At 42.7% G+C, this 20,394-nt stretch overlaps 1 protein-coding gene across 6 annotated transcripts in view; it reads right to left on the bottom strand.

Annotated features, from left to right (window-relative positions):
- LNX1 (ligand of numb-protein X 1) overlaps window positions 1-20,394 on the bottom strand; it is a 220,182-nt gene that overhangs the window by 134,533 nt on the left and 65,255 nt on the right. For 2 of the 6 annotated variants that reach the window (XM_082390552.1, XM_082390556.1), the window contains exon 1: window positions 14,343-14,810. The exons of 2 other annotated variants lie outside the window; for them this stretch is intronic. The gene's annotated coding sequence lies outside the window, so the exon portion shown is untranslated. 2 more of the 6 variants (XM_082390553.1, XM_082390555.1) reach the window with 2 other exon arrangements.

The raw sequence follows: 20,394 nt of genomic DNA, 5'->3' as shown, positions 1-20,394 counted from the left end.
TTTAGACCTGTAAGAGTTGGGTCAAATACTCCCACGTGTTCTTTCTTGTTGTGCGCTACGGGAGACTGATAGGAATGCAGGTGATAGCTCTGGTTGGACCAGTGGAAAAACAACGCCACATTTCTAGGCCATTCCCTTGTTGGTGAAAAGGTGGAGTTGGACCAGATTTTTGGTTTTCACGCTGCTCTGAAAGGTGTGTCAGTTGCCTCAGGGTCTTCCAGGGAAGGGAAGGAAAGGGGGGATGGTGGGCTGTGTCCACTTTTCCACTCCACCCAGACCCAGCTCCACTTTTATTTCACACGTTAGAGTCCTCATAATATTTGGTTCAAAGGACCGTGGCTTAAGTAAAAAAAAAAAAAAAAAAAAAAAAAGCAAACCATCAGACTAGATACTGTGAAATCCCTTTCAGAAATAGAGTTCTATGTATCTGTGCTGATAAAGTGGAGGTGTTTTATTTTGGGGTGGTGTTGGCTTTTGGGAAAATCTTTTTTTTTTTTTTTCTTTATAACAGCTTTTTGAGTATGCCAGGCACCATGTGCCAGGCGCTATGCTGGGGCCTTATATATATTATGTTATTTAATCCTTACAAATCCCCAGGGATTTTGTTTTGTTTTTAATTTAACAGATGAGGAAACTGAGGTGCAGTAGGTAAGTAACTTGTGAGTTGCACTGACTCCTTACTGCTCTTCACCATTTTGCCACTTTTCTCCCAGCATCTTTTTTGATTATGACCAGTCAGAATCCCAAAATGTAACTAACTAAATAAAAGAGCCCCAGGAAATTAGAAAGTTAAAAATCTCTTTAGGCCACATTGCAGATGGGTTTTCCCAAGATCTCTGAATAAAGAGATTCTTTGACTTTACTGAGTGTTAAAATGCCTGACACAGGATGAGTGAGTTGGGGCAAGCAAAAACGGCAGGTTTTAGCTCCAACGCTAATTTGTTTTTGTCTTCTTTCTTTTTTCTCTGAGACCAATTTGAATTCCCTGGCAATTGTCCCTATGAGAAAATCAGATTCTTCACATAATATTAATGTAAACACTGCTGTATATATTTTTCAACTTCGCTTTAGACTAAATAAAGCCTATACGAATAGACACAGATTAAAAGAGAACTGGCTGACAAAACAGTTTGGGCTCTAAAGAAAGAACTAGGTAGACTTTAAAAAAAATATGATTCATATCATTTACCTAACGTTTCTTATTTCCAGTTTACATCTTATAAGCATGTATGATGTATCATGTTTTTAGACATATATGTGCCTTGCTGATGAATTGAGAAGAAATTATCAAAAATGATTAAGGCTTAAAAGGTAAACTATTTTCTCCCCTAAAAGTGAGATGGCCTATCCACCCACATCAGTCAATGTGTCAGCTGTCAGCACTCTGATCCTGGCTGGGGTAAGGCAAGAGAGCTGCAGGGTGGCTTTTTTGCAGTTTGGAGTGAGAAAGAGCAGGAAGTAGATTGCCTCCTTGGGTGTGTGGTTTGGGATGGAACTCTTATTCTGCCTTGATACAATGCTCTTGTGACTTGGGAACCATTTTTCCTCCTTCTCCTCTTATGTGGGGTGGAAGAGACACCCGAGGGGACTTTTATAGAGATGTGTAGTCCACCAATGTCACGCCAGGAAGTGCCAGGAAAAATAACAAAATCTCCATTTCTGTTTGTCCTTCATCCCTGCTTCCTTTCCCGCTGGTTTATCTTGCCTGAAATCTGTCCAGAACTTTTTCTACCTAACTTTCAAATTCTAAACGTCTGTGGCTTGTCAACAAAGATACATTTCATAGCAAACGTGAATCAGCACCATCCGCAGCCAAGAGGGTCGTTAGAGGTCATAGGTACACTGTCGCCTGCACTGGAAAATTCAATAGACTGAAGACTTAATATCCTTAAGAACAGGCTTTAGGAGGGAGATTAAGAGGTATAAACTTCCAGCTACAAAATGAAGGAGTCAGGGGGTGAAATAATACAGTCAATAATAATGGGTAGTATCTTCATATGGTGACGTATCATAACTAGATTATCGTGGTGATCATCTTGTAATGTCTAGAAATATCAAGTCACTATGCAATGTACCAGGAACTAACATGGTGCTGTAGGTCAATCATACTTCAACAAACAAACAAACTCAGAGAAAAAGAGATCAGATTTGTGGTTACCAGAGTGGGGGGAAGGGGGGATGGGTCAAGGTGGTCAAAAGATACAAATTTCCAGTTATAGGATAAATAAGCACTAGGGATGTAATGTACAACATGATTAATAAAGTCAACACTGCCATACGTTATGTATTAAAGAGAGTAAATCCTAAGAATTCTCATCACAAGGAAAACAATTTTTTCCTTTATTTTATATCTATATGAGATGATGGATGCTCAGTAAACTTACTGTGGTGATCATTTCATGATGTATGTATGTCAAATTATAATGCTGTATACTTTATACGGTACTGTATGTCAATTATATCTCAATAAAACTGGATGATAAAAAAGCACACACACAAAAGAACAGCCTTTGGGATATAGCCTATTTGGAAGTAGAAAAAATTTCGTATGAGATAACCTACCAGAACAATGGGGCCCCTGGTGGCTATTGCCCCCACTAAGTTTCCTTTAAATGCACACTGGCTTTATAGAAAATGGTTATCTGATGTAGTCAGAATAATCCATATACTCCACTTTGGAAAGGTGCTGGATAAACATGTCATCTGGCATGCTGCACTGACAATTTCACATTTTCCTTCTACTGAAAGGTCAAGACATGACTCTAAAGCATGTCTTGAATAGTTGCATGAGTCCCATGCACTATTCAAACAATAGTAATGGGACCTCATAATATTAAGAAGAATGTATCCTTGTAGTCAAATGGCAGTGTGTCCTGCATTGGTACTTTACCCTTGACAAACATGAATCATGGTAGCCAGAAACTTTTTGGGTTGAAAGGGAGCCTTGAGAGATGGTCCTTAGATGAAATAGGCCTTAATTACTTTATAAAATAGATCATTCTGCCTTTGGCTAGCTCTAATCTCCTAGGGAGGGGAAGTCCATATATTGACCCAAAATTTGCCTCCCTGGAACTCACCCACCCCCTCATGGGTGCCATTTAGAATATGTCTAATTCCTTAAATCCCTCAATTATATGAAGACAGCCCCCAAGTCCTCCCCCTAAGGTTCAGTAGCCTTAGGTGCATCTGACATTCCTTCAGGTTTCCTTCAGACTCCAAGAGGCTGACCACACTCTTCTGCAAGCTCCCAACTTAACAGTGTCCTTCCTACAATATATGGATAGCATCCAGGACAGAATGAAGCGGGAATAACCAACTGCTCCCACAGCCAAAGACTGCATCTGCTTTCTTGGTGGCAATACACGCCTTGGCTGTTACTGCAGTCCTGCCGGGGCTGAGTACAGGACACTGCCCTGAGGCCTGAACGAATCTATTAGCAATTCTTGGCCACAGAGGGAAAAAAAAAATTAAGGGTAATAAAGTAGAGAAGTAGATACTTTTAAAAGCAAAAGTAAGGGCTAGGAACAGTTTAGAAAATGCAAAGATATTTAGTGGCATTAGTTAGATTTATATAAACAGAATAAAGTTCTTAATGGCTAAACAGTTCCAGTATTAGAATTCTCAACGTATAATCTGATCTGAAGAACGGATGGTATTTGGGGAATTTGGGGCTCTCCCATTTGTTTGTAAGCATTCCTTTATTTTGACAACTCTTGTTGTTCTAAAATATCCTGACATATGTAACACAAAAGAAATGGAAATCATTTAAACAAATGGTAAATCAGAGATAATTTTTCCTATCCAGAGGATAAACACTGATGAGCTTTCACTGAAATTCACTAATAAATGAAAAAATTAAAATAGTGGCAGGCCAAGGGCCGCTGACGGAGGGGTGGGCGATGGGATAAACTAGAAATCCTGAAGCTCCAGATGCTCTTTGAGAAGGAAAGTGTGTGAGGAGCCTTATTAGTCAGGCACCTTGGACCATTAGCGTTCTCCCCTTATCTGTCAGAAAGCTTTCTGGAAAATTCCTATTTAGCCTATGACAAACAGTGTCAGAAAAAATCCACTGAAGACATTCCTAAATAACAGATACTTTTATCCTATCCGCACTATGTGGTCCGTGTTGCAGCCTAAGGCAAAAGGAAACATGAGTACTGATATACATGTTTTTGTGTATTTTTTTAATGGTTAATTTTTCCCCAGATCATTAAGACAGTTGAAAAAATGTGGGAAACATGAAAAATATGTACATTAAATGTACAACATTATTTTAAGTTTAAATATTTTACTTATACTAAAACCAAAATTTGTTTCCCATAGTTTCATTTCCCTGGCTTTAAAGGAAGCAAGCCCATCAATACTATTTTCAAAATCTACCTCTTTACCTGTCTGATTTTCAGTTGAGGAAATTGCCATGTTTGACAATTTCTTTTGACTAAGTGATCATCTTAAATAACTTTTAGATAACTTGAGCTACCAATCCTTGTCTTTATTTAAATTTTGATCACCATGGATTTATTTTGCATTAATTTTGGTTTTAAAAAATAATACATTAAAATACTACTTACAGTGATTACTAAGTGTTTTTTTTGGTGCCCCCTTAAAATTTGCACCCTAAGGTGAGTGCCCCATTTGCCTCATCTACTCATGGCCCTGTCACTGTTATTTTTAGAGACTCAGGTAGAGAGAGTAGGGTGTTGAGGCTGTGGTTAGGACCCAGATCTGCTTCCAACACCTCCTGTGGGCCTCAATCTTTTCCTTGCACCCACCCTGGTTCCCAGCCAGGTGCAATGGCAAAAGTGGAGAATTACAACCTTGTCACAGGTGTGCCACTAAATTTTAACCAAGGTCTAAATTGACTGCTCTAACTGATTGTTATACTTGATAGAGGCACCAGGTGAGCCGTTTGCTGAAGGGCTCATGAGGCAAGAGGAAGAACCGGCTTCAAATGAGAGGAAGAAAGTGTAACCTACAGCCAGGTCCCCAAAATGATCACAGAACTATTGGATCCTGAAAGAGCTTTGTTCTGTGAGTGTATAAGAGAGCCCAGTCAAGTGATAGAAACCGCTCTCTAGAGCAAGGACACGCTGTGGACTGTGGCCATACAAGCAGCATGAGACTCTGCCCTACTGTACTAAGTGTGCTTCATAATTTTTGCTGACTTATTTAATGTTCAAAATCTTTGAATCCCTTCAACCAACCTTAATGTTTTACAGTGTGTCTCAAACACATAAAGACTAAGAATCCCTTAGTCTTTCCCTTCAAGAAACTAAGCTTGTGGGGTTGGGGGGAGGGATAAACTAGGAGGTTGGGATTAACATATACACACTACTATATATAAAATAGATAACCAACAAGGATCTACTGTATAGCACAGGGAACTATATTTAATATTTTCTAATAACCTATAAGGGAAGAGAATCTGAAGAAGAATATATATATTACTGAATCGCTGTGCTGTACACCTGAAACTAACACGATATTGTAAATCAACTATACTTCAATTAAAAAATTTTTTTTAAATCCAAGATGAATTAGCCATTAAAACAAAACTGAGCTTAAGGGTTTCCTGTTGTTGATGATACTTTAAAATTTGGATGAAGCTCCGCAGGGCAGAAAGGCTGCAGAGTTGGTTTCAAACTGGTCACTAAGGCCACACCTCAGTGCAGAGATCACAGTTACAGTCAGGAACACCATCTGGAACCACGAAGACCAGAAATACACCCACAGGGCTTCCCTGGTGGCGCAGTGGCTGAGAATCTGCCTGCCAGTGCAGGGGACACGGGTTCGAGCCCTGGTCTGGGAAGATCCCACATGCCGCGGAGGAACTGGGCCCGTGAGCCACAACTACTGAGCCTGCACGTCTGGAGCCTGTGCTCCGCAACAAGAGAGGCCGCGACAGTGAGAGGCCCGCGCACCGCGATGAGGAGTGGCCCCCGCTTGCCGCAACTAGAGAAAGCCCTCGCGCAGAAACGAAGACCCAACACAGCCAAAAATAAATAAATAAAATTTAAATAAAAAAAAAAAAGAAATACACCCACAGGGGAATAAGGTGGACTAGTGCCAATAAATTCTTCACACCAGCGGCCTCGTTTCTCTTTCTAAAATGATTATCTAGCAGGCATGTTCGTCTAACCACTGCTATAGCTCTGGCTTCAACTCCTAAATTAGATTATTGGGGGAAAGTAATTGCCAAAGTTAGGGCAAACTCTATCTTCCTCTATTAAACAAAGTAAATTTACAGTTAAATTATAGATAAATTATGTGAGACTTGGAGGTATCAAAGTGCCATCAATTATTTTATAAATACCAACTGTGAACTAAGGTGTATAAGAGGATGAAGAAATGCTCTGTGGGCTATTCCTTAGCTTATAGACACATATATAACAGGGAGAAATTAGTGCTTTAGTGACCTGAATAAAAGTAGTCAAACATGGGATAAAAACTGTCTTTGAACCAAGAGCCTAGGTTGGAAGTGGAGGCTGGGAAGGCAGGGGCGCCATTTGCATTGCAGAGGACAGACAGAGGGAACAGAGGGAGGGCAGGTGCGTATGGGCTGCTGCAAAGGTCTAGGTTAGCTCTGCTGCTACTTAATATCTAAATCAATGGTCTCCGAGAGAGTAAGCAATTCATTAACGCAGTCTGTGAATGACACAAGTCTGCATAGTGTTGCCAACACTAGAAAAGACAGAAAAAATATATATAAATGGTCTTTAAAGAAGTTGAAATGTGGTCAGGAAATGAAAGAACTGAACTAAAAGGAGACAATGTAATATATCTGGAGTCAATAACTGAGAACATAGATGTTCAGAAAGTGGGAAAAACAAGGGAAGTGTTAAGTGAGAAGAGCCCCGGGTGGCAAACCAAATAGATGCAAGTTTTAGAAGTCAGTGATGGACTTTCACAAGCCCGAGGAGCTTTGCCTCTCTTGACAGATTTTACTGTCTTTCCCCTGGGGTGTCATGGCACACCTTTAAAACTTGGGTTTGTTTTTGAGAACTCTGGCCCAGAAGAGATATCCTTCCAGTTTCTGGTCTACCAACACGCTGAAATGGAACAGACCCCCTGCCAATAACAAAAATGAAAGTAGAGTGTTTTGCATTGACCAAGGGCTCTGTTCATGCAGCTAGTTGCCATAGGGTCCTGGGCAGTGCTGATGTCAGAGGAGAAGCATGGTAAAGAAGCAGGCTGGCCTTCTTCCACTCAAGGCTGAAAAACATACTCAGGAAACGTTTATCGTTCTTTTTTAACAGACAACCAAGTTTTAAGGAAGGAAGGACAAGGTGGAGGAAGGTATTTGAATTCTCAACATTTTTCTACTGTTTCAATTCTACAGGTGTTCACGTATCATCTATTACCTGCCTGACATTTGTCTGCATTTCTGTGGGAGTTCCCATAGCAATTCAATTTCATCCTCAATGAGTTTAAGTCTATTATGAAAATGGAGCTTACATATAGAAAAAAAAAAAAGTTAAAACACTGCAAGAGAATCCACAATGAGTATGGTCCTCCAAAACAGGAGCCAGGGACACAAGCATGGAGGGAAAGGAGTAAGAGAGCAGTGTAGTCTGGCCCAGAACAGTCAAGGAAAGTTCATGGAACAGATGGTCCTCAGAGAGGATCATGAAAGATAAATGGGATTTGGGCAAGTGGGAAGAAATCCAGGTGGGAGGAAGAACCTGAGCAAATTCCTCAATCAAGGAAGAGGAAGAGGAATCCACCCGCTGGTGTCTGATGTTCCCACATAATGATCTGTATTTGAGATTTTAAAATTATTTAGAAGTCACAGGATTTTGAGTTGGGTAATGATCTTAGATTCTCACCAAGTGCAAGAATCCTCTTTACAACATCCCAGACAGATGACCTATCAGCTTCTGTTTGAAACACCTCCAGTGATGGGGAGCTCATCAGTTTGCCAACAGCTGAATGTATGCTTCCCTCTTGTTAGTATGACCTTTGGCTCTTGTTCCGCCATTCAGTGTAACATAGATCACATTCATTCCCTCAAAACATGACAGTCCCCCAAATTAAAGACAGCATTGTGGTTTCTCTCTTGTCTTTTTGTTTCTGGTTCTTCCAGTTGTCTTCCTGGGTAGTCCAGGTAGTGGTAAAGGGTCCACCCAGGATGCCCTCTAGTTTGTTAAGGTCCCTTTGAAAACATGGTTCCTGGAAGTGAAAACTTGTGGTTTGGGCTCAGGGTTCAGTGGAATAATCACTTCCTTAACCAGGATACCACTTGTCTATCAAAGCAACCTAAAATGACCTTTACTGATTTGCTTTTGTAGATAAATTACACTATTGACTAAAAAAATTCAGTAGGTCTTTAGAATATAAAACACTTAACTATTGTACTTTGAAGATAGGAATAAATAATGGTAGTGGTGAAGTCTGCCAATTCTAACTCTCCTTGCTGGATTCTGCACAATATTTCAGCCTCTAAGTGGACAAGGAATTTCTCTATTAGTAGTGGGAGGGGCCTATGTGTAGGAATGTCCCCCCAAAAGATATACCCATATCCTAACCCCCAGAACTTGTGAATGTGACTTTATTAGAAAAAATCTTTGATGATGTAATTAAGTTAAAGATCTTGAAATGAGATCATCCTGGATTATCTGATTTATCCTAAATCCAATGACAAGTGTCTTTTTAGGAGACAGAAGAAAAGACACAGATACGGAGGAGAGGGTGATGTGAAGACAGAGATAGAGACCGGAGGGATGCAGCCACAAGCCTGGAACACCTGGAGGCACCAGAAGCTGGAAGAGGCAAAGAAGGATTCTTTCCTGGAGCTTCCAGAGGAAGCAAGGCTCTGCCAACACCCTGATTTCAAACTCCTGGCCTCCAGAACTGTGAGAAAATAAGTCTGTGCTGTTTTAAGATGCCAAGTTTAATTCGTTACAGCAGCAATATGAAGTGAATACAGGGTCTCTGTATTTGCAGGGGTATTCCCCAGGAATGGGGTACACATTCCCCAGGATCCTCTCCGACGCTTGTCTGCACGGTTCAGGGTTTAGGGACAATATGCTGAGTGGCAGCCACTTAGATAGCTACATACTTAGGGATAGCAGTTCTGCCCTGGTATAAAAACCTAATAATTTTCATTTAATCCATTGCTAAGTTAGAACACAGAAGTCTTCAGAGATGACTGTTAAACCAAATTTGCTAGGGTCCCAAAGGGGAAAAAAGACTACAGGTAGAATAGCTGAGTTTGTATGTGTGCTGTGGAAGACATAATACAAGCATAATGATAATAATTAATGAGGAGTTTGAAAACACCGGATGACTCATGTATTAACATGAGTATGCAGAAGCCTAAACACACAGCGTACTGTTCAAACAGGCCATGCGACTGACAGAAGTAGTCATAAGCAAGTTATGTAAATCATCTCAACAAATAGCAATGACATATTTAGTCCTCACCATCATATGTGCGCTGTTGTCATGCTCTGCACCAAGAGGCCATTAAAGAAAATTCTTGGAGAGTTTCCACTCTGCTGTTGGTGAAGTCTTTTATGTCCTTGTGACAAATGCATCAAACACAAGAAGCAACTAAGAGTCATTGGAAAATAATGGTGGAATTTAAGTCCACACATTTCAAGTCACATATTAGTGATACTAAAAAAAGAAAGTCTCTGGTTAATTGGGACAGAACCTAACCACTGTTAGGAGTGTATTGTCAATCTACCATGTCAAGGAGCATGGCCCCCTGGAACAGGGGGGAGAAGTTCTTCTAGAAAGGCAGACACAGAAGGGCAGGGGTGAAGAGAACAGGAATAGAGAGATAAGCACAGAAACTGCAAATCTCAAATTTGGAGGTCATCTTGTCTACCCTCTACCTGAATCCCAGGAACCCCTTCTCTCCTTTTAGAATATAATATAAAAGAAAACATAATGATTATTACTATTTAATGAGCAGTTCACTAAGTGCAAGATACTATGCTGGGTACTTTCCATGTATTTTCTCATTTAATCTTTAGAATGATCCTATGAGATCAGTGATTATAGTCTTTATTTTACAGATGAGCGGCATATGCTGCTAGAGAAACACAAATCTTCTTTGTCACTCATTCATTCAGCAAACATGTACCAGGTACTAAATATACCAAAAAACAATCACCTTCAGTGACAGGGAACTCAGTGCCCTAAAAGGCAAACTACTGGATTTTGGGACAACTCTAATTTTTAGAAAGTTCTTCCTTGTATTGATCTGAAATATATCTGTGGGTAACTAAGCAACAGGTCACTGTTGCTTAGTGACCTAAAGGCAAACTACTGGATTTTTGGACAACTCTAATTTTTAGAAAGTTCTTCCTTATACTGATCTGAAATATATCTGTGGGTAACTAAGCAACAGGTCACTGTGGTGTCCTCATGTCCCTTAGAACAAAGTAAGAGGAAAAGATGAATGTAAAAAGTTTATAGGGGACAACCAACATTTTCTGTTTTTGATTTCAGCTCAGTGCAGTTTTTGTGCTTTGCAATTTGTATGGCTTTCATGTAAACCTTTATTCTTTGGAGATAACAGATGGTTAAATCCTATTAACCCAGAAAGAGTGATGTAGTCTTCCTTCCAAATGGTTTTGAAAAGCCCTTGATACTTTGGAGGCCCTGTCAGAGGACAATAAATTTGCCACCCACATGAAAGTGAGTCTATGTGATGCCAGCACAGAAATATCAAGAATAGTTATGTACCACCGGGGAGTCCACGGATACTGAGACAATGAGGAGGACACATTTTAGAGCATCCCTCATACGTCCCCTCTTGGTAGCATCTTACAAAATGGCCTTTTAAGTAGTCAGAATCCTAGCAGACCCTATTTCTCCACTTTCAGTGAGGAATTCAAATCTAAAAAGGAGACACTGCAAGCCAGGAAGCCAGGAATCACCGCTCCAGGAAAACCCACTGTTTATTTACATCGCAGAATCCTACTGCCCACTGTTCTGCAAAGGTTCAGGCATTTCAACTGGCAGTTCCCCTCCCCTGGAAGTCCAAGATAAACAAGATAATCTTTGTTAATCAGGTTCTCCTTTTAAGCCTTTGGGGGCCTTTTGGGAAGTCTGTTTTGCTCAGAGAATCTTTGGTTCTCAAGTTACTACTGTTTCCATCATTATCATATCCAAACTGTAGCATGGCCTTAGAAGTCTAGCTGTATCCAATATAACAATTGTTTCCTATAATAATATACAATTTAACATTTATTGAGTGCTTACTATATACCAGGCACTTTATATAAATTGCTTCTTTAGTTTAGTAATTATATGGCGGGACTGGCTCTCTAACCCAGATCTGACTGATTTTACCCAGGGTGCCTTCCTTTCAAGAAAATAATACTAGTAATAGCTGACATTGTGCCAGGGACTATTCTAAGCACTTTGTACCTTTCAACTCATTTCAACTTCACAATAAGCCTATTTTACAGCTGAGGTAAAGTGAGGTTAAATAACCCATCCCAGGTCACAAGGCTAGTAGGAGGTGGAGCTGGGTTTTGAACCAAGGGAGTCTGGTGGCTGAGACCGGGCCACTCTTCTAAAGCAGTAGCACCATTCCACCTAGAATTCAATAAGACTAATATTTCCTAGGCAGGCGTTGCCCACTCCCCTGCAGTCAACCTGACCTACCCACCTAGGTGTGCAGCCCATCCAGCTTCTGTTATGGGGCCCAGGGGCGTGTGAAGCACACCACGTTAGCGTCCCTTTTGCGGGAAAAGGTAAACAAGGAAACTGATGGAAAGGGAGGTTGAGGTGTTTCCCCAAGCTAGCAGTCGGATCAAGGTTTTGAACCCTTGGTCTCAACCCACTAAGCTGTTACCTTGCTCTTGAATGGCGAACAGTTGCCTTATCTTTTCAGGATGGGGTGAGACCTGGAGAAGGTCCCAGGGCCCTGGGAACATGCCTGCCCTCATGCAACGGCTCAAGGTCATCAAAGGACACACGATAGTCCCTTGAGGGAATTATCATATCCAAAAGACCTACAAGTCCCCCTTCTTCAGTCCAAGGCTCCTCCTCCCAGCGACTTGGCCCTGCAGCTCACCAGGCTGTGGCCAAGGGTGTTTATCTGCAAGCCTGGAGGAGACCAAGCACCAATCTGCCCTGCAGATAGCACAACTGAAGGCAGAGAGGGCTGCCTGCCAAGTCAGATTACAGCAAATGACAGCAGGACATTTCCCCCAAAGGCCTGCGAAGGACCACATTTTGTGGGACTGTTGTGGGATGAGAGCCTTGAGGAGGGAAAAGGCAGGAGTAACAAGCGGCGGACAGCTCCTAAACCCTGCCTGGGAGGTCGGTGGAGACCAATCTGCCTGGCCTGTTTAATGACACAGTTTAAGCATTTTCCTGCCTCCTGCCTGTTTCCTTTCTCTGCACTGTGAACATTGGTGTTAATTACTTACAATTAATAACGGTAACAAGAACTATCAGGGCCCCTAACAATTGCAATCACATTAGACCTTTAATCTCGGTAAGGTCAGACTATCTCTTCCAAGCAACCCAGATAAATGCCTTAAAGAAGGATGTATATAGATGCTCTATATATGTTACCTCATGTACTTCTCAGGACCACTTTATATTGTAGGGATTATTAGTTCTTGTTTTACTGATGAAGAAACTGTGGCTCAGAGAAGTAATATAAGGAAGATGTAAATGAAAGAGACTGTACATTTTTCAATCAAGCCTTTTTGCCACTTAACCAAGGGATGGAGTTACTACAGGAAGGGAACCACTGTGGATCTTTTCATCCCTTTGGACAAAACTCATGTATACATTATCCAAGACACCAACTGCATTCTGGATCACTGTGAATTCCAGTCTCTGTAATTTTTTCCCTTTCTTATATCTGGGGGTGTAGGGACTTCCCTGGTGGTGCAGTGGTTAGGAATCCGCCTGCCAATGCAGGGGACACAGGTTCGAGCCCTGGCCCGGGGGGATCCCACATGCCGTGGAGCAACTAAGCCTGTGTGCCACAACTACTGAGCCTGTGTGTCACAACTACTGAGCCCATGTACCACAACTACTGAGCCCGTGTGCCACAACTACTGAGCCCGTGTGCCACAACTACTGAGCCCATGTGCCACAACTACTGAAGCCAGCACACCTAGAACCCGTGCTCTGCAACAAGAGAGGCCACCGCAATGAAAAGCCCACGCATCGCAAGGAAGAGTAGCCCCCGCTCGCCACAACTAGAGAAAGCCCGCACGCAGCAACGAAGACCCAACACAGCCAAAAATAAATAAATAAATAAATAAATTTATATCTGTGGGTGTAGTGTCCTTGGCTTTTTTCCTTTAATAGCCAGGGGCTCTGACATATAGTGATGAAATGATTGCTTTAACCATACATGAACTACTATGCAAAGAACTAACAAACCATGGCCAACAGAGGAAAGGCAATCTTGTCGAGAGGTTTGTGACTTTAAAGACACAATTTTATCTGGAAGATTCAGGATCTAAGAGATCTTTTTCTCTCTTCTGCTGACAAAACTCGGAATCAAGTGAGCACACTGGTGAGGGACAAGCAGCCGTCACCACCCAAGCACAGGGCTCAGGGGAAAAGGACAGACTCGAAGGTCACTTGAAGAGCAATATAAGCCTCTGAGGAGTAAGAGAAACTGGCAACAAGTGCGGAGCAGAGTCTCGGGGGAGAAGCAACTGTCTGAGACCAAAGTGTTCTCAGCTTGTTTCAATTTATACTTTTGGAGAACTGCCATGCGCTTTGAATTTCTGGGTGGAGGAATATGAGTATTCATAGGAATATGAATATCCCTAACATATTATTCCCTTGCTAACTGAAATCTCAGAAAAATAGCCCATGAAGGAATCCAGAATGAAATGCCTCTCTCCCAGGTTGAGTTTTCTCCCCCATTTTTCCAGCTCTTCCCAGCAGGGACCTGGGTTTGGAGATGGCTTCTTTTCCCCTAACAACAGAACTGAGTGCAGTGTGGCTATTGGGCTGTCAAGAACAGAAGTAGCAACAGGCTGTGTGGTCAGGATTAGGAAAGCAAAAATGAATCCTAGAGGTAAAATTACTTAAAAAAGAAAGGTCCTGGCAGAACAATCTCCTTGGTATATTTGCTAAGAAAAGAAAGAGAGAAGAAAATGGAAGAGTTCCAAAAAATTACAAATCAGACCTGAATTTATATTCTTGTAAACACTGAGGAAATAATCTTTACTTTAACCAAAGGTCAGCAGGCAGGCACTCAGGGTCTGAATGTAAACAATTTTAATCCAGACTGCAAAGTGGTTTTAAAAAGAACAAAGAACAAAGAAAATAGTAGACTTTTTTAGAGTAGAAAGAGGGAGGAACGCTGGAGCGCAGGGCTGCTGAGTAAGGGCAACAGAGCTTACCTGTTGGAGGAACAGACTTGCAGGAGAAAAAAAAATTGAGGTCATCTCACAGGTTTAGATGGAAATTGCCTCTGGTGAACGCAGAAGGTAAGACAAAATAAGGCAAATACGGCAACTCTGAATTCAGCCACCTCCCAACACGGGCTGAACAGGTCTGTATCTTTGAGTTAAGTTTCAAAAAAAGTCCCCACTCCACTTCAGGGTTTAAAAAATAATAATTAGTTCAACTTCCCAGACAAGCAGAGGCAGGATTAATGATTAAGAGAAACAAAAAGGATTAAATATCTGGACTGGGAGAAAGTTCCTGTGCCACCAGAATGACAACGGCATCTCTTTTCCTTTCAAAAAGGGCTTCTCCCTCTGGGTCAAACACCCAGGGCTAAACCATTCAGCTTATGTTTTTCATTCAAATTCTTCCTTCAGATCCTTCCGGGGCCAGTGGTCTAAATGCCCAGAGAGAAAAATGGAGGGTTTCAGCTCACCTTTTCGAGTGCTGCCTGGGGCTCTCAAAGCAGCAGCAACTCTGCAGCTCTCTTGCCTTGTGGGTTAATCCAGCAGCTCCTTGGGCCACCTGAGCAGGACCGGCCTCCACCGGTCGTACAGGTGCCTTGAGGAAGGAGGAAGGCACTGGTCGGTGGAGACCAGGAAATGTGTGACATCACGGGAGCCTCGACAGATAAAACACTGCTGGGACCTTAGCTATTGAAACAGTCAGTAGGTCCCGCCCACCTGTCATTTACCTGAATACCTGGGAGCAGGTAGGTGGTGTCTCTGCTTGGACAAATGAATCAGAGCAATTAGCCCTATGGAATTTACTTTCTTTCCTGAGCACAGCGCGTGCCCAGCCCCGTGGGCAGATCTGAATTTATACGCCTGGTTGCTTCCTCAGTCCCCTCCTCCCACCCCCTCCTAATAGTTGCCTACAAAAGAGTTAAAAAGAAAGTTTATTTGCTTTTCTTCATTTTAAAAACTTTATCTTTTAAAATTGAAGTATAGTTGATTTACAATATTATATTAGTTTCAGGTGTACGACCTGAATATTGAATCAGGTGTAGTGATTCAATATTTTTATAGATTATATTCCATTTAAAGTTATTACAAAATAATGGCTATACTTCCCTGTGCTGTACAATATATCTTTTTTGCTTATTTATTTTATACATAGTATTAGTTTGTACCTCTTAATCCCCTACCCCTATCTTGCCTCTCCCCACTTCCCTCTCCCCACCAGTAGCCACTAGTTTGTTCTCTATGAGTCTGTTTCTGTTTCCTTACGTATATACAGAAACAGACTGTTTTATCTTTTAGATTCCACATATAAGTGATAACATAGGATCTTTAAACACAAAACAGACAGTCATTTAATGAGCATAAGAAGGAAGTGTGTGAAGATTGACTGCTTGGAATATATCTGAGATTTACCCCCAAATCGCCTTTCTTAATGGCATCCATTTGGATCCCAAGTGCGAGAGGTGACATTTCAAATTCATTAAAAAAAAAAAAAAAATCTAAATATGATGCTTGTTAGTAGTTTCAGAGTCAAGTTTTCAAACACTTTTTCCCCACCCCCTCCCCCCCCAGCATTTCATCCCATATTCAGGAGTTTGGGAAACTTCCGTCATTCCTACCGCCCTGGCCTGGCAGAGTCACACGGAGGTTAAAGTTCACCGCTGGCCTGCAATTAGGAGCAATTTAAATGATTCCGATTCGAACGATAGTACAGTAATAAGGTGGCTTTGTCAGCTGGGTAGAGCCCGGAAGGAGCAGTCAGGATTATTTCTGTCCCAAGCATGGTGCGTGACCCTGGGCAAGTCATTGTGTTGCTTCAGCTTTTCCAGTAGGAAAAGACTGGAACGCTACAACTCTTCTGGTGTCACAGCGGCTGCTGTGAGCTATTGCGACTGACTGTTAAACCCTTTGGCATCTTTCAGAGGACTGTAAACAGCTTCCATCATTGTATTTAAATGTCGTGTATTTCTATGGCCCCCCTGCCCCCGTCCAGTATCTATGGACAATTTATTCACTCTCTGGAATGTACTACCTGGGGAAATCGTGGGTTCTCCCTCCCGGGAGGCTGGCCTGCTTGCCCAGAGATATATTCTATTTTTTTCCCTTGAAGAAAAAAAAAAAAAAAAGTTGAAATTCTGGCTTTTCCCCTCTACTCTAGCTCCCTTGTCTCTTGATACTGGAAATGCTTTGGTTCCATAGTTCTAACACTGTCCTTCTTCAGAGGTTTTTGGATTGGTTGGTTGGTGTTTTGGCTGGGGGAGGGGTGGAGGAAGAAGGATAAGTGGGAGGGGGGAGGGGAGGGGAGGGGGATGGGTGGGGAGGGGAGGGGGAGGGGAGGGGAGGGGAGGGGGAGGGGAGGGGAGGGGAGGGGAGGGGAGGGGGGAGGGGAGGGGATGGGAGGGGGAGGGGAGGGGAGGGGAGGGGAGGGGGAGGGGAGGGGAGGGGGAGGGGAGGGGAGGGGAGGGGAGGGGAGGGGGAGGGGAGGGGAGGGGGAGGGGAGGGGAGGGGAGGGGGAGGGGAGGGGAGGAAGGTGTTGATTCCATTCTCTTGGCCTCCACATTGACTGGGTGCCGCCAGTCATTCGATACCTTGTAAAACAACCAAGGAGGGAAGGAGGAGAAATTCTAGTCAAGGGCTGGGGTGCAGGGCGGGCTCTGGATACTTCACTTGCAAAAGAGCTGGCTTCTCTCCCCAGCCGTCCCAGAGTGCTCTAGACTACCTGCCCCACCTGGGAAAGGGTGCACTTAGTAGAGAGCTGAAGCTTAAAAAAAAAACCAAACAGACAAAAACCCATTCACGTTTTTATCCAATAGAAACTATGGTAGGTGTGGCTACTACTTTATTATTAACAACGACAACAAAATAAGACTAAAGCAGCAAAACCTTCTACTTGCCGGTGTTTCCGGAATAAGTACCGGCCCGCCAGCAGGAGGAGAGCCAGCCCAGCCTCCAGCCTGGTGAATCATCCAGAAGGCCTGCCTACAGTTGCCTTCCGTGTGTGTCAATCATCTTTGAAGGGCGCCAGGCCCCACCGGGGAGGGGGAGAAAATCACAGACTTAGGGAGGGTAGACGGGGAACACGGTTTCTGGGTAAAAGAATTTGCAGGAAGTGACAGCGCAGAAAGCGTTTTCTAAAGCCGTCGAGGCTATGGGGCTTCACTTGCTGTATTCAGATACACGGCCTTCTGCTTCTGGGGTTTGATGAATAAAAATTGAGAACAGAAGTTGAACCATGAGTGGAGCTTACTCCCAGAAACGGTGTATAAAAGGAAAGGAAAAAGTAGATGTATCTCACACAGTAAGCCCCTCGACTTGGTACTCCTGGATTTAGAATAATCTTTAAAGACTAAAAAAATCAATATGGGCTTCATTATTCCATTAGGGCCGTTGCATTATTTATGGAAATGCTATTTCTAAAGTACTGGTGAAAAGATATACACAATAATCATAAGAAACAAACACTGAATAAGTGCTTAGCTGGTGCTACTTAAGTGTTGTAAGCACTTTGTACCACAATCCTATAAGTTAGGCACTATTACTATTTGCATAGACGCTGGAAAACCGAGGCACAGAGATGCTGAACACTCGCTGAAAGCCAGCACAGCCAGCAAATGGCAGGGCCAGAGCAGTTTAACCCACTGGGAAAAAATGGGGAAAGGTTCTGATTTCATGCTCCCTGGACAACTTCCTGGACACTAATCAAAGTTCTTACCCATCCTCTATTCAGAGGGAAGTGTCTTGTAGAAGTAGCCCTGGGAAGTGTAGTTTCTGGGAAGGACTGTCTCCAATTGCAAATGAATTACTAATCTGGTTTATACACTGAGTATGTAAATATAGAATATATATACATATGGATACATTTATACATATATTTATAAGAAAACACGCCAGGAAATCCATCATCCCTGGGTGCATCCTCAAAATCATCTTTTTGGGGTCTGTCAAACCAACCCCAAGAAGGGAAGGCCAACTTGAGGGGCCCCTCAAGAATGGGGCTTCCCTGGTGGCGCAGTGGTTGAGAATCTGCCCGCCAATGCAGGGCACACGGGTTCGAGCCCTGGTCTGGGAAGATCCCACATGCCGCGGAGGAACTGGGCCCGTGAGCCACAACTACTGAGCCTGCGCGTCTGGAGCCTGTGCTCCGCAACAAGAGAGGCCGCGACAGTGAGAGGCCCGCGCACCGCGATGAAGAGTGGCCCCCGCTTGCCACAACTAGAGAAAGCCCGCGCACAGAAACAAAGACCCAACACAGCCATAAATAAACAAATAAATAAATTTAAAAAAAAAGAAAAGAAAAGAGCCTCTTATTCTACCTTTAAAAAAAAAAAAAAAAAGAATGATCAGTTGTAACTCTCTATGACATCATTTATGGTTATTTCTCTCTAAAACTTCAACAGTCTATCCCTTTAAAATCTGCAAATGTTATCAGAAGGGTCATAAGAGCATAGGACTGCATACAACTGGATTATATGGACAACATAATATTAAGTTCCAGTACAACCACTACCAAGTTAGATGGTTTAGACCAAGCTTGGCAAATACTAGACACACACCGCTCCGTTCCCTCCTCCCATATCATTCTCACTGTCATTGCTAGAAGGCCGTGGTGCCCTTGAGCTCAGAGGTAACCTTGGAATCTTCAAGACCCAAGTCCAAGCACAGCAGCCATTTCTATCCTTGGTTTGAGAGTAAATGGGAGGGATAATCAGGAAAGGAAAAGATTGGTGTTGGCTGGTGTCATTAGGCAAGATTTCATGGAGAATGGAACATGAATCAAACCTTTTAGGATTTGGAGAGATAGCTGAGAAGGGCACACAAATCCAGGCAGGACAGCAGGTGGAGGCAGGGATGATCCCAACTTGTGTGTGTTGGGGAGGAAGGTATGAGAGGGGGATGAGGGAAAGGACAAGAAAATGAAAAGTGCACCTTGCTGGGGTAAAGAGGAGCCATCCTATGCTTGGTTTGGATGGGTAAGGTGGGCCAGATGATAAACAGCCTCAAGAGCTGACCCTTCACGTCTTCGCATTACTGCTGGCTACTTCTCTCATGACGATTAAACAGCGAAAGGAAGAAAGAAAGACAGAAAGAGGGAGAAAGAAAGACAGGAAGGAAGAAAGGAAAAGAAGAGAGGGAGGGAAGGAAGGAAGGGAAGAAGAAAGAGAAAGAAATTCAGCATCTAGGGCATGGGTCATTTATTAAGAGCGACAGTATTTTTGGTGCTGAGCTTCTACGATATGCCATTTCGGCTACCATATGATCATCTCAGTCTTTAGAAGCAAGCCTCCTTTGCCATCAACATATCCTGTAAACTTTGTTCTTTGGAGAGACAGGTGGAATACATTAGAGAGCTCTCTGAACTCAAGGTTGCGCCTGTCCTAGTTAGCCAGCCAGCTCACTTGGGCTTTTTGATTAGTCTGAATTCTTTTATGTATCTTGACAGGGAAATCTATGGGGGGAAAGGAGGTCTGTTTTCAAAGCTCTTTCCTTCTAGATCACTACAATGAAGGTTGGCATTCTCAAGGATTCTTCCCGGCAATGAACTATTGCTAAGACCGTACCTCAAGATTCGTCAGAACTACTTTAGCCCCTCTTTGCTTCCTTTTTCTTCCCCCACAGCATATTTGTAGAGTTGTCTAAGATGACTGAATGCCACAGCAAAAGTGAACATATTCCATCTGATTGTAATAAAAGGCATCTCTTTAGCTGAAAGTATTTAGCATTATGAGATGGAATTGCTGTACATATTGCATCATGTTGGCCTCAGTTTCTTTTTTGAACTAGCTTAGCTCCAAATCTTTTATTGGATAATTACAAGTACTTAGCAAGTTACAAGTAAGCAGAACCCAGAAGGCCAATTATGGAAAATAATAGTGATAATCACAGATATCAGCTGATGGGATAGATGCCGTCTGGTTCTGTGTATGCGGAAGAGATTGCATTTCTCTCACAAACTCACAGCCCATGTGTTATCTGGCTTGCAGATGAGCTTCTAGGATACTTGATGGATGTACAGTTTGGGAGCACTCTCTGGGTTGTGTGCTTT

This window comes from Balaenoptera borealis (genome assembly GCF_965194805.1).
Source record: "Balaenoptera borealis genome assembly, chromosome: 4".
Lineage (NCBI taxonomy): Eukaryota > Metazoa > Chordata > Mammalia > Artiodactyla > Balaenopteridae > Balaenoptera > Balaenoptera borealis.
Note: the sequence above shows the minus strand (reverse complement) of the source record. Positions and strands in the feature narration are given on the sequence as shown.